This window comes from Sinohyriopsis cumingii, chromosome 7, assembly GCF_028554795.1.
Source record: "Sinohyriopsis cumingii isolate HCF-2022 chromosome 7, ASM2855479v2, whole genome shotgun sequence".
NCBI lineage: Eukaryota > Metazoa > Mollusca > Bivalvia > Unionida > Unionidae > Sinohyriopsis > Sinohyriopsis cumingii.
In genome coordinates this window covers 42,931,562-42,947,282 of record NC_142967.1, presented here as the reverse complement: position 1 = coordinate 42,947,282, position 15,721 = coordinate 42,931,562, and the positions used below count along the sequence as shown (strand labels likewise).

The window sequence follows — 15,721 nt, the reverse complement described above, 5'->3', positions numbered from 1 at the left end:
AAAACAAAAAAAAAAAAACCGTTTCTGTAAATTTTGCTTCCAAATATGGCACCGAAATACGCTTTGGATAACCAGTCTAGAATTTGGGCGCAATTTTCGATTGGAGTGTCATTGAAATTGTATAATATAAAATATCCCAGGATTTTAAGATGACCATTGAACCAGAAATATCACTGGTTATATGGGTGAATGATCGTCCCATTCAAGGAGGCATAATCTGTATGGCTGATGTACGCTCGCCACGAAAAGAAATGAAGGAATATCGCACGGGAGAGAAAGTGATGGCGGTTTGTCGTGGATTCAAGGGATACCATGAGTGTATTATTGCGAAAGTAGCAGGTAAGTCATTACTCAGTCCAATTGTAGCAAAATTATTTGCACGGCCGCCAAGTACCTTAGCTGCGAAAGACTTCGCGTGACGTAAATTTACGGAAAGCTATTACGAAATATATCCTATGGAACAATTTCTTTTTTTCATGCTGTTTGAAGACTGATAAATTAAACGTCAAACTTGTAAGGATATTGAAAGGTATGTGTTATGTTTTAAGCTTTGTTTACATAATTGGCAACATTTTTTACTTATCCTAATGCACAATGACCAGTCATCTCGTGTCTTTCGTTCAAAAAAGTTGGTACGTGCCGGCCTTGCGAATATACATTTCCAAATTGTAAATTTCACTTTAAATTTTATTGACCCTTGATATTATTAATGATCTGACTGGTATTTGTATTTTTTACATTTTCGTTATTATTTTCCAGACAGTGTGCTATTTGTAGCAATAAGTTATATTTGTTTTAATTAATTTTAGACTGTGACTCGGAAATATACCGGTAGATCTCTTTTCCAATTAATCTTCAATTCAGATTATGGCTTGTTTCTGACTATCCAATTTATATTCAGCCATTTCAGTAATATTAAATAGTAACTTATTGTATAATTAATAAGAATGTACAGTTGTAAACTGTTGGAAATGATTATCATTTTTCCTCACCAAAAATACTTGTTTAGTTTGTGTCCTTTAATTTCAGAAAAAAAGTGGCAAGGCACAGTTATGTAAACAACTTGATGGCGACAGCTTCATTGAAATTCTTCGATCTTTTAATTTGAATTAAGCAAGCGAGAGGTAATACCACATTTGTTTCAAATTCAAATGTCTAGAACATTAGCTGTAACCTGGAGTTGTGTATGTAGATAAGTAAATATATCAGAAACTTAGTGCATATGAATCATCATGGTGAAAATTTGGATTAAATTTTTTTCACACCCAGCATGAGGCAGAAATATGTCAAATTTTGGATTTTAACAAAGCTGCTAAATAAATATTCAGAATGCTGTACAGCTCTGGTGAATATATTGGCAAGACACTAACTGGGGCAAGAGCCAATAATAAGTACACACAAGGCCACCTCTCCAAGAACAGTCCAGAATTCAAATAATTTATGGTATATTTTAAATTATTAACCATGCGTTTTAAACTTTGTTAACCTATGACAAAATATATGCCAAATCGTAACAAAATTTTTTTATGAACTAGGGATGGAACATTATTATGAAATTTAAACGTATACACAACTACTACTTGAAATATTATAGTGTAGACAGACAATATTCAAATGGACAATGTAAATCTACTTTCAGTTTAAATGGTATAATCACAACTGCATGTATATGGTAGCCAGTTTGTGTGTGCGTGATTCAGATGTTTAGTAACGTAGCTTTAACAAATGTTTAGTCACATCGCTACGATGTCTGCAGTGTGGCAATTTATAGTGATGTCTAGCACTGGGATATCATGCCACAGACATGTAGCATAATGTCTCCCACCCATTCACATTATCTTGACACCAGGTTGACCAGTCCTAACACTAACCTCTTATCCGTTTACCTTATAGAGCATAATTACAAAGTGCAGCATGCTATAAATAGAGCACCTGTTACCTGTTCGACTCCATACGCATAGGCCTGCCTGTTAACTGTTAAGCAATGTAGTGTATTTTATGTTAAACAGCAATTGTAACCATTTTACATTTTTGGTACACATCTATTATGTGTGGAAAAATTTAAGATTAAAAGTCTGATTGTTATAGCTGCGTAATTATTTTTCACTGAAGAATTTTTTACGTGCTTTAAAATCCTGAGAGGACTCATTCACCGTCATGTCAGGGAGGCCGCGTGACCAATCGTAGCTGCCATTTCTCATACTTCAAATTTACAATTTGTCGTCTGCATCTACATCACTAAGTCATCTGAATTTGATAATTTATGAAAACTAATTGCTGCCTGCATCAATATCAGAGCCTTTACCTAAGTTATTGAATCTTTCTTAGTTCTGATTCTAATCGTGAAAACTTCGTAAGTACTGAATGAAATCCGCGACCTCCATTTTGGAGAGTGGAGATTATGACCCAGTTACTTTAAATAGCAGATATCGACCAGGGCATAAACAGTGACCACGTGATCTGATGTAATTGTCATTCACAGAAATGAATGTAGTATCTAAATGGGGGTTTTCCCCGAAGGTGGCGCTATGAAAACCGGCTTAAAATGGCTGATGTTTACAGTAGGCATCAAAAGGCGCTTCCATGTGAATGGAGTAGAGGCGTCAAAAGATGCTTGCATGAGGTAAAGGGTTAATGCTGAGAACTAGGCGAGGCAGCTAATAGTACCATTTTTTTAATAAGTCTTTGGTATGACTCGGTTAAGGGTTCAAACCTGTGACCTCTCACACCCGTAGCAGGCGCTCTAACCACTTAGACTTAGGCCACAGGAGCAGTTAGCTAGCCAGTTTAATTTGTGATGGAAACCACAGGTTTTTAAGGCTATCAAGTTAGTCATCAAGCCAAGTGCCTCATTACAATTACCAACCTCAGGGATTGTAAAAGTACTGTAATTGCATGAAATGTTTCAGGCATAACTCTCATTCTCTCACTCCCCTCTCTCTCCCTTTCTCTCTCTCTCTGTGCGTCTGTCTGTCTGTCTGTCTGTCTGTCTCTCTCTCTCTCTCTCTCTCTCTATATATATATATATATTTTTTTGGGATTGAAATAAATTTGAAATCTTGCTTGATTCGATTCATTAATATACAATGATTTGTATTTCAGAAATCATGAAGGAGAAGTATAACATTGGGGAGGTGATGGTGAGACAGAAGCTTTGCGATTTGGTTAAACCATCAAGAGTACCATCACTTCCACAGACTCCAGTGGTGACAACAGAAAAATAAGAAATGTGGTGAATGAACTATGAAACAACACGTGTAAAAAGAAATATTTAAAAATTTTTAAATTAAAATTGAGATAGAAATTAACGTGAATTTCTGTTATTTTGTTGTTAAGATTGCTTCAGAATAAATTCAAACTATAACTAGAGTAAGAGAACATATTTTTAGAAACTCGGATGATGTTAAGGAGCCAGTAATCTGGATTTTATGTCACCAGTAGAAGTGTAGCGACATTTATGACAACTTAAGCCATGTTGTCTACTGAATACTAGTGCACAACCTATTAAGCTACCAGTGACAAGTATAGTTTTTAATTTTTGTTTCCTTGTTTAAAAGTTACTAAACATCACAGTCAATACAAGGAGTTGGTTGGGGTAATTTGGATCATGTTCTTCTTGAAATTATCATCAAATAAAAGTTGCATCACTGTTAAAAATCTCGTTTTCATAAAATATTTCAACAATTTTCAGCTAAATTTTAGTGTTGTCCAGGGTTTTCCAGCCTACCCTGGATAAAGACTGGAATATTAGTCCAAATGCTCCAGCATTTTCCATGCTAGAATTGTCCAGGGTTTTCCATCGTTTTCCATGCTAGAATTGTCCAGGGTTTTCCAGCCTACCCTGGACATAGGCTGGAATATTAGTCCAAATACTCCAGCGTTTTCCATGCTAGAATTTTCCAGCGTTTTCCATGCTAGAATTGTCCAGGGTTTTCCAGCCTACCCTGGACAGAGGCTGGAATATTAGTCCAAATACTCCAGCGTTTTCCATGATAGAATTTTCCAGCGTTTTCCATGCTAGAATTGTCCAGGGTTTTCCAGCCTACCCTGGACAGAGGCTGGAATATTAGTCCAAATACTCCAGCGTTTTCCATGCTAGAATTGTCCAGCGTTTTCCATGCAAGAATTGTTCAGGGTTTTCCAGCCTACCCTGGACAGAGGCTGGAATATTAGTCCAAATACTCCAGCGTTTTCCATGCTAGAATTTTCCAGCGTTTTCCATCATTTTTCATGGAATATGATGGACATTCTACAGCCGGGTGTAGACATGTAGCATCATGTTCCACCCAGTCACATTATCCTGATGCCAGACTGACCAGCCCTAACACTAACCTCTTACCAATTTTATGTCTTTGGTATGACTCAGCTGGGGTTCGAACCTGTGACCTTCTGCATCTGAGGCGGATGCTCTAACCACTAGGCCACTGAAGTGGTGTGTTGTACAAACACTGTAATCATACTTATATAAGATGAAGAAAGAAGCAAACCAAAGGTATTTTTATTTTATTTCTAAACGGTGTTCCTAAGAATAATCTGCACATTACACATATAACAGGATAAAATTTCCAATGTCCTTACAGTGAAACTGGAGATGCTACAGATGACAAGATAAAAACTTTCAAACATAGACGGGTCCTTTCTGAGACACTGTAGATAATATAGATGACAAGATAAAAACTTCGAAAATATAGACTGGTCCTTACAGTGACACTGCAGATGATACAGATGACAAGATAAAAACTTCCAAAATATAGACTGGTCCTTACAGTGACACTGCAGATAATACAGATGACAAGATAACTTCCAAAACATAGACTGGTCCTTATAATATGTTAACACTGCAGATTATACAGATGAAAAAATACAAACTTTCAAAACATAGACTGGTCCTTACAATGACACTGAGAAAACAATTTAGATATTTAGAAAAATAATAAATACAAATAATTTTGTAAAACTGCTGCAAAGAAGTGCCAATATTCTTTTTTAATTAACATAAATTCGATTAAAGTTATGTTATTTAATGTGACCAGATGATAATGGTCAACCATATGCTTTCAACATTTCAGCTTTGGATCAAACTCTTTCTCAGTCAAGAAAACAATCAAAAAGTACATTCCCTGGGAAGTAGACAATTTTATGGTTGACTTATTCATGGCAAGATTGGATATACATACAATTTCATAATTCTTGTCTGGGCCCTCCAGGCATCTTCACCAATAAAAAGAAATATGCAAAGCCAGTTTGATGTAAATAAAATTTGGTAACTTGTCTGGGACCCCTAGGCACTTCAACCAGTGAAAACCAATAATCATAGCCAAAGCATGCCAGTGTTTACAGTTTAGGTTCCAGGTGTTGTAATGGATTTTTAAGTCTCTTCACAGCTTTGGCAATATATGTACTTTACACCAATACTTTAAATTGCCCTCAAGCTTAATGCAATTTCATGAATCACCAAAATCCTCTGTAACTCATCAGAGGGAATCAATCTGGTTGATTCATTTGTTTGACTAATTTTAAAATTTAATTTCATTAAAAAAATATAATTATAGAATTTCAAACAACATTATTTTATTCTTCTCTGCTGCTTTTAAAATTGAATTACTGATTTACAACAAGCAGACTCGATAACTCAGAAATATCTAATAGCTAACTGATAGACACTGAATCCAAAAAAGTCAGGTTGTAAAGTTCTATTCGATCCTGTCTTCAGACAATTCTTGGACAAAGATGATAAAAGATGTTCCTAGTATCTCTTTTCTTAAGTCGAGCTTAGGCTTCACATGTTCTGACACACTGTGACACAACATAATAAAAACACATGATGTTCTGACACATTGTGACACGATAAAAACACATGTTCTGACACAATGTGACATGATATAAGAAAAACACTCAACGTTCTGACACTGTGACACAATAATATTCTGACACACTTTGACACAATATAATAAAAACACACAATGTTCTGACACAGTGTGACACAACATAAAAAATACTCAATGTTCTGACACACTGTGACATAATATAATAAAAACACACTGTGAGGCACTGAAGAAATGTCTATGTTACAGACCCTGGATAAAAATTCATTCACTTATAGGTTATTTATAGAGTCCAAGAGATTATAGCTCTCACACATCTTTTGTATTGTGCTTTATAGCTTAGAGTGTTTAAACAACTGGGAAAACATGATGGCCAAACCAAGTCAGCAATAATGTTACTGACTATCCCACACACAAAAAACAATCTGTATACTTAACCTAGTGACCTTTGAACTGTGTCTTATTAAGGGGTTTATTTGACAGTCTATTGTATACACAAATCAAAGACAATTTGACATACTGCTCTAGAGATATTCTATGACCAATGTCCAGTTTCTTAGAGCAAATAGTGGTCAGTGATGTGACCAATATTCAGTTCCTAAGAGTATACGGTAGTCAATGATGTGACCAATGTCCAGTTCGTTAGAGGTTAAGCTGGTTAAATATAAGACCGGTGTCCTTCGAGTACATGCTGGTCAATGATGTTACCAATGTCCAGTTCCTTAGACATTAAACTGGTAAATGATATGACCAGTGTCCAGTTCCTTACAGTATATGCTGGTGAAAAGCTTGATCTACCTGACATAACCTGTGAATACAGTCATTTCAGGACCTCTGATATGATTCTAAAAATATTCAATATACCATATGGTGAGACCTTTCATTTTCAGCGTCCATGAGGGAGTCCAGCATTATCACAACCACAGTAAAAGTTTCCACTAACTGTTCAGTCCTATTTACCAATAATCATTTCCATCCACAATGAAACTAAAACATCAATGAAATAAATTTGTAAGCACCTATGTAAATGCAGTATTTTGACTTGACTAGCTGGAAATTGAGATCATTGCATCTGTAAACCATTTTGTCATTAGAATGTATTACAGATACTGAAAGTGGTTCAGAATTAGTACAAGGCCAGGATTAAAGGCAGTGTATACCTTAATCTCTATTATTGGTATATCACAAGGCTAGGATTAAGAGCAGGATATATTTTAATCTCTATTACTCCAGGTGGAGGCAAAATGCCAGAAATAAGGGCAGGGTATACCTTAATCTCTATTACTGGTGGAAGCACAGGGCCAGAATTAAGGGCAGGGCATATCTTAATCTCCATTACTGGTGGAGGCATATAGTCAGGATATACCTAAGTATCTATTACTAGTGGAGGCACAAGGCCAGGATTAAGGGCATGGTATACCTTAGTGTCTATTACTGGTGGAAGCACAGGGCCAGAATGAAGGGCAGGGCATATCTTAATCTCCATTACTGGTGGAAGCACAATGCCAGAATTAAGGGCAGGGTATACCTTAATCTCCATTCCTGGTGGAAGCACAATGCCAGGATTAAGGGCAGGGTATACCTTAGTCTCTATTACTGGTGGAAGCACAGGGCCAGAATGAAGGGCAGGGCATACCTTAATCTCTATTACTGGTGGAGGCACAAGGCCAGGATTAAGGACAGTGTATACCTTAGTCTCTATTACTGGTGGAAGCACAGGGCCAGAATGAAGGGCAGGGCATATCTTAATCTCCATTACTGGTGGAAAAACAGTGCCAGAATTAAGGGCAGGGTATATCTTAATCTCCATTACTGCATTACTGTTAGAGGCACAGGACCAGAATTAAGGACAGGGTATACCTTAATCTCTATTACTGGTGGACGCACAAGGCGATAATTAAGGGCAGGGCATACCTTAATCTCTATTACTGGTGGACGCACAAGGCGATAATTAAGGGCAGGGCATACCTTAGTCTCTATTACTGGTGGAAGCACAAGGCCATAATTAAGGGCAGGGCATACCTTAGTCTCTATTACTGGTGGAAGCACAAGGCATTAATTAAGGGCAGGGCATACTTTAATCTCTATTACTGGTGGAAGCACAAGGCATTAATTAAGGGCAGGGCATACCTTAATCTCTATTACTGGTGGAAGCACAAGGCGATAATTAAGGGCAGGGCATACCTTAATCTCTATTACTGGTGGAAGCACAAGGCCATAATTAAGGGCAGGGCATACCTTAATCTATAGTACTGGTGGAGGCACAAGGCCAGGATTAAGGATAGGGTATACCTTTTCTTTGTTACTAGTGGAAGCAGAAGGCCAGGACTAAGAAGCAATGATGAATGACCCTTGAGGCAATTTGATATCTATTTCATGTGAAGATTTTCCATTCAGTGATTCTTTGTCAGGCAGAGAGATACAAATTATCTTATTTTCCAAGCAATATGACTATGTTCCTTTATATATATATATATATATATATATATATATATATATATATATATATATATATATATATATATATATATATGTGTGTGTGTGTGTGTGTGTGTGTCTGTGTGTCTGTGTGTGTGTGTGTCTTATTGCTATATCCTTTATTAACCCTCTGTTTTATGCTTTTCCCTCCATACCGCACAATTAATAGAATGATGTAATAATTTGCTACAATCCACTTTTAATGTTTTTATTCAGTCTGAAGTCAAGCATGTGCCCTCCTATTATTATCAGACCATCACCACTTTTTATTTGATTGTGACTGAAAGGGCATGAAAGGAAACAGACTTCACCTTAATGTTGATCTTTGACACAATTTGAATCATGCATCAGACAATTACTTTTGACGATGAAAAATCTGCAGAAGCAAGCACCTTCTGGACTTAGATCAATCTGTATAAAATGGAAGAAGATGCTAACATTGATTGCAGGAGACCAATCTGCCAAAAAATATGAAGAAATTGTAAATCTTTGCAAATGAACCATTTTGACATTTTGGAATTGTAGGCAGTGATTTGTGTACCAGTACTACAGAAAAGCCAATCAGATCCCATAGACAAACATCCAAGAATATTCCTTTTCAAAGTCAGACAAGTAACATTTTCCAAAGCACTAGTCCAGGACATGTGCTCTTTACCAATTTTTAGACACATATGGCAAGTGCTAATTCTCATGTTTTAATTACTTAACCTTTATCTGGCCATTCATGCCCCACGGGCAAACTGAATGCCTGAAACTCACATGTACCTCCAACATAATGGGTCTTGGGCAACTGTTACTTAGATGCATGTTTTATTACTGCTTGATTCCATATTGGGCTAAGTGACTGAATTATCATCCAATCAAAACACTTAAAACAACAACAAAAAAATTGGTACAATTAATCAGTAGTATTTGATAGTGTTTACTCAAGCTTGATACACACAAATGGATTACCTTTTGATTTCAATCTAGCAGGTCAATGCAGCTAAATTAATTAAAGGCATTTTACTGACATAAGTATCGGGTTTCCTTGATGAAACTTAAAGAAATTATTTGTACACTGTATGTATGTTTTCTTTTCGTTTTTTTTAAATGCGCATAGACATAATGTTCTTCCTTATGTATTTGATTTCATCAAATGGATTTTTATCAAGTATTGTATATGAGTTCAAATTTGTACTGAGTAAATGACAGTAGTGACTCCATAGTTTTTTATATAAGAATTATGCAGCATAACATCTTCAGTGTGTGTGTGTGTGTGTGTGTGTGTGTGTGTGTGTGCTTGAAGTAAAACTATTATGCTGCTTGTTTCCATGTTTAAATTGCAAAATGTATGCTAAGATCACTTCTGAAGTAGTTGTCAAATGAGGTGATTCTTACTGTTTGGATAAAATGAGTTTACAAATAATTTTTTTTGTGGTATGGAAGGATAAAGCAAAGATTCAGAAAAGAAAGCTCACATGACAGTGGAGGGATAAAATGTAAGGCTTCCAATGAGTCTGAGATAATTGTTTTGCCAAAAAGACATAAGCCAGGCTGTGGCAACAAATAATGTTAAATATGAATCAATCATAAAGCCTATATGTATGACACTAGCCAGCATGCAGCACAGCATATGCATGACACTAGCTGGCATGTGCAGCACAGTATATGCATGACACTAGCCAGCATACAGTGCTGCATATGCATGACACTAGCCAGCATGCACAGTGCAGAATATGCATGACACTAGCTGGCATGTGCAGCAAAGTATATGCATGACACTTGCCAATATGTTCAGCACAGCATATGCATGACACTAGCTATCATGTGCAGCATGGCATATGTTTGACACTAGCCATCATGTGCAGCACAGCATACATGACAATAGCCAATATGTTCAGCACAGCATATGCATGACACCAGCTATCATGTGCAGCATGGCATATGTTTGACACTAGCCTGCATGTGTGGCACAGTATATGCATGACATTAGCCAGCATGCACAGAAAATCCCAGAAATTAGAGTTTTTGACACCTTAGCTATTCCCAACCAATTAAGTACTCCATGGAAAGCAATAGCTTATCTCGAACAACCTTTGTCTTTATATCACGTTTTTCACAATTGATTGTACTGTCCATTGGCAACAGTTTTCATTGAGTGTGAAGCAATGCCAATCACAACCATTTCTGTTTAAGTATGATGCAGGTTATGGATCTATCTCCCTCTCTCTGTCTCTCTCTGTCTGTCTGTCTGTCTGTCTCTCATCTCTTTAGTACATACTCAACTCACTTGTCTCTATAGTACGTATTAAACAAAGAACAATCCAATCCAAGCACTACGAAGAGTCATTACATGACATACAACCTGTTTTCTTTATTATTTCCTGCTCAAGCCATGCATGCAGGATATGAGACTGTAAACCTAATCCAAAATGCCATATGCATCTCACAAGAAAAAAGATAATTTATTAGGCTTATCTTAATGAGGAAACAAATGCACTTTATGAAAAATGAACCTTCAAATTTAAGTTGCAATGTAGCATTAAAAACTGTTACATCATATCTCTATGATCTCTTCAGTGCCCCATTTTATAGTGATGTCTAACACTGGCACATCATACTGCAGACATGTGGCATCATGTCCCACCTAGTCACATTATCCTGACACCAGGCCAACCAATCCTAACACTAACCTCTTAATGCTGAGCACCAAGCAAAGCAGATGCTAGTACCATTTTTATAAATCTTTGGTATGACTCGGCCGGGGTTTGAACCCACAACCTCCCACATCTGCAAGATTTTGTAAGAGTAATTATTGCACAAATTGTTGTTCATCCAATTTTGTAAAGAAAGTTTTATATGGCTATTGTCGATTCCATCATCCAAGAAATCAACACTTTATGGACATAACTCTATTAAAAAATAAATTTCCATATAAATATATATTTTTAAAACTAAATACTTATTGACTTTGTAACAAGAACCCCAAGTGGGCACAATATTGCTCACAGAAGAAATAATTAACGTTGCTTATGATCAGACTCATCTGACCTTGAATACACAAGCTTATTATATTTTTACATGTGAAAATAAAGGATTTCTCATCAAGCCATATGACACTTGATTCTGTGTGCCTTCAGAAATCATACTTGCAGCTAGAAAAACAAGCATTTTGTGTGTGTGTGTGTGTGTGTGTGTGTGATTTATAGTTCAACTAGTTTTTAGCCATATCACTGCAATGTCTGCAATATAGCAGTTTATAGTGATGTCTAGCACTGGGGCATCATGCAGCAGATATGTAGCATCATGTCCCACCCAGTCACATTATCCTGACACCAGGCCAACATGTAGCATAATTTCCCTTGAGGGTATATGGCTAGCTACCATTTGCTTCTTTATGAAGTTATGTCTGTTTAACAACCTTGACAACAATGGAAATAAGCAATAATTTGTATTCCAGTATACCTTGATAAATACTGTGTATTCCATTATACCTTGATAAATACTGTGTATTCCAGTATACCTTGATAAATACTGTGTATTCCAGTATACCCTGATAAATACTGTATATTCCAGTATACTTTGATAAATACTGTGTATTCTAGTATACCTTGATAAATACTGAATATTCCAGTATACCTTGATAAATACTGCATATTCCAGTATACCTTGATAAATACTGTGTATTCCAGTATACCTTGATAAATACTGTGTATTCCAGTATACCTTGATAAATGCTGTGTATTCCAGCATACCTTGATAAATACTTTGTATTCCAGTATACCTTGATAAATACTGTGTATTCCAGTATACCTTGATAAATACTGTATATTCCAGTATACCTTGAAAAATACTATGTATTCCAGTATACATTGAAAAATACTGCATATTTCATTATACCTTAATACATACAGTGTATTACATTATACCTTGATAAATAGTGTGTATTACAGTATACCCTGATAAATACGGTATATTCAAGTATACCTTGATAAATACTGTGTATTCCAGTATATCTTGATAAATACTTCGTACTTCAGAATACATTGACTTGATAAATACTTTGTATTCCATTATACAATGAAACATATTTTGTACTCCAGCATACCTGACCTTGATAACTACTTTGTATTCCAGTATACCTTGATAAATACTGTGTATTCCAGTATACCTTGATAAATACTGTGTATTCCAGTAAACCTTGATAACTACTTGGTGTTCCAGTATACCTTGATAAATATGGTGTATTCCAGAATACCTTGATAAATACTGTGTATTCCAGTAAACCTTGATAACTACTTGGTGTTCCAGTATACCTTGATAAATATGGTGTATTCCAGAATACCTTGATAAATACTGTGTATTCCAGTAAACCTTGATAACTACTTTGTGTTCCAGTATACTGTGACAAATACGGTGTATTCCAGTATACCTTGATAAATACTTTTTTATTCCAGTATACCTTGATAACTACTTTGTATTCCAGTATACCTTGAAAACTACTTTGTATTCCAGTATACCTTGAAAACTACTTTGTATTCCAGTATACCTTGATAACTACTTTGTATTCCAGTATACCTTGATAACTACTTTGTATTCCAGTATACCTTGATAACTACTCTGTATTCCAGTATACCTTGAAAACTACTTTGTATTCCAGTATACCTTGATAACTACTTTGTATTCCAGTATACCTTGATAACTACTCTGTATTCCAGTATACCTTGAAAACTACTTTGTATTCCAGTATACCTTGATAACTACTTTGTATTCCAGTATACCTGAAAATTACTTTGTATTCCAGTATACCTTGAAAACTACTTTGTATTCCAGTATACCTTGAAAACTACTTTGTATTCGAGTATACTTTGATAAATGCTTTGAAGCACAAATTATAATCTGCTCTATGGTGGCCAAGTCCAGTCAAATCTCAGATCCTAACTGGCACTCAGTTTGGTTTTTGGTCAGAAAAATCTTTTGGAAAGAGTGATGCTTCAGCGAACAATTTCTTTTACAAGGAAATGTTAAATCAAACGAAGTGGAATTGCTATGTTATAATTATGTTCTTCGACCCTAACCTTTTCCACCTTTAGACATTTATTATTCATGCAATATAATGGTGGTCTCTTTCTTCACAGCCTACCATGTGTTGCCCTTTTTTGCTTTATTGTCAGTTGTATCAATAAAGGACAAAGAGCACTAAGTTTGGCTCTCTAATAATTTTCCCCTTTCATTACATTGTTATTTTTAATTATTTTAGTATTTATTTTTTATTTATTATTATTATTATTATTATTATTATTATTATTATTATTATTATTTATGATTATTATTATCATTATTGTTATTATTATTATTTTTTTTTTTTCTTTTTCTGAAGTTCATGCTTCAGTCAAGCCTAATGTGTCTTAAAAATAAAATACAAATGAAAAAAGGAAACACTATTTGCTAAGAATAATGATGTGTTTATTCAAAACAAAATATTTTTTCCAACACTGCAGGTTCAAATGACAAATAAGAATAACAGGAGTTGAACATGAATATTGGATTATTTTATCTGTATGAAAATTTGTATGGCATAAGAAAAAGACTGAATGGCTCTAGAAAGATCAAAGAAAATGTGACTAAGAAATCTAGGTCATGTTTAACATGGCAAGAAACCTTTCGTTCAGTACTGAAGGGGACTGAAATTTTAAATCTCCATTATACAAACAACATTATTATCACTCAAAAGCATTCGAAAATGCTATCATTTTTATTCTCTAGCTGCAAATTTATCTTTAAGAAAAAAAACCACACATACACTTTTTTCCATTCAACTACACTTTATTAGAATCATGACTGGTGAAAATCTATTTCTTTTGAATGATGATACATATTTATAAATGTTCTTTCAAAACATATTTTTTTTGAGGATGGGAGGGACGAATGTGTTTCTCTTTAACAATTCCATGCTGCTCTGTCAACATCCACCTGAATGGTATCAAGTTATAAATCTTGCTGATTACCCCTAATATAAATAAATCAAAACTTATTCTAAAGCTAGATAACCAGACTAACTTTTCTGCATCATTTTCTTTTAAAGCTCGTCCAATCATCAGATTATTTCACCTCAAACTTGGAAATTTATTTAAGCTGCTAAGTTCCTCACACACGCTGGATGAGATTGTTCATTGTTAGCAAAGGCTGTACTATGCTTATTGGTGAAAATGTCCCATTCTGATGAGGTTAAAACAGTCTTTGACATGTGCACCAACACAGATTAGGCTAATCCAATAGGCAGATCCAAGGAATTTGCCCCTTAAAAAGAACAAGCTTTTACGGTGAATTATTAAGAACTATATGCATGTAAATAAATCCTTTAAGAAAGATTTTATTTGTCCACTTATTATCTAATTGTGATTGATGTTATTAGAGTGTAGAAATAATCAATACAATTTTTGTTGTTTAAAAAATTATATCCCTGTTTTTAAAAATCAGGCATGTAGCTTCACTTTTGATGTTTATCCACGTGAGATTAACAAAACAGTAGTTCAGATTCAAAACTTGAGTATTTTTGGGACCTGCAATCTTGAGAAAAGTATTTTTTTAACTGGACAGGCAAGATTGAAAAATGGCGTGGGATCTTTACCATGGCATATACCCATGTACTCACATGTAACTGCCTCCAGGGTGTAAGATTTATAAAGTGTTTTCCATTCTTGTTGACAGAGAAGTAATGTTACCCATATCTGTAGAGACTGCATTAAATGAAAGTAACAGCATAAATTGTGAATATTTGTGAACCAAAAAGTTTAAGAAAGGTACTTCTGTAATTAACAAAGCTGATCCATTTCAATATATCTTGGAGGTCCCAAGTGGCTGAGTGGTCTAAAGCGCTCACTGTTACGGATCATTGCCATCTCACCTCTATCAGTGTGGGTTCAAGTCTTGGGCTCGGCTAGCGTGGATACGTGAGAAAGCTTGCCAGTAGCTTCTTGTGGGTCAGTGGTTCTTCCCGGGGTTATCCAGGATTCTTCCTCCACCAGTTTTACTGGCTGCCATGTATAGCCTATCTTGTGCTGAAAAATGGCATTAAACCCCAAACAACAATAACATCAATATATCTTGTGTTAGTGATTCTGGATGTCAGTATGAATACTACAACGTCAAATACATACAGAAAAGTTTAACCCTATCTCATTCAGGCAGAAACTATTTATACACTGTTAAATGCTACTCAACAGTTGAGTAAATAACATGATAATATGTGACACACACATTAATTAAGACTGAATTATACATTAAAAAAAAATGTTTTGCTTGTCAGTACAGCCCCTGTAATGGACTTTCATAACCTTTCACATGATGGTTAAGTAGGCAATACAGGCAAGACTGGAACTCCATGCATTGTCAGTATATAAACTTGACACCTATAACATCATTATCCTAAAGTT

At 35.3% G+C, this 15,721-nt stretch overlaps 1 protein-coding gene and 1 long non-coding RNA gene across 4 annotated transcripts in view; one reads left to right on the top strand and one right to left on the bottom strand.

The window, feature by feature from the left end:
* The window catches only part of LOC149795109 (uncharacterized), a 281,949-nt gene that overhangs the window by 198,395 nt on the left and 67,833 nt on the right, over window positions 1-15,721 (bottom strand). The gene's annotated exons all lie outside the window — the stretch shown is intronic.
* LOC149795110 (uncharacterized) lies at window positions 56-3,657 on the top strand. 2 transcript variants are annotated; one of them, XR_016422257.1, is made up of 3 exons: window positions 56-339; window positions 1,030-1,124; window positions 3,103-3,657. It is a non-coding gene; the product is annotated as an uncharacterized LOC149795110 (long non-coding RNA). The 2 variants fall into 2 exon arrangements; XR_016422258.1 differs by lacking the exon at window positions 56-339 and adding an exon at window positions 359-529.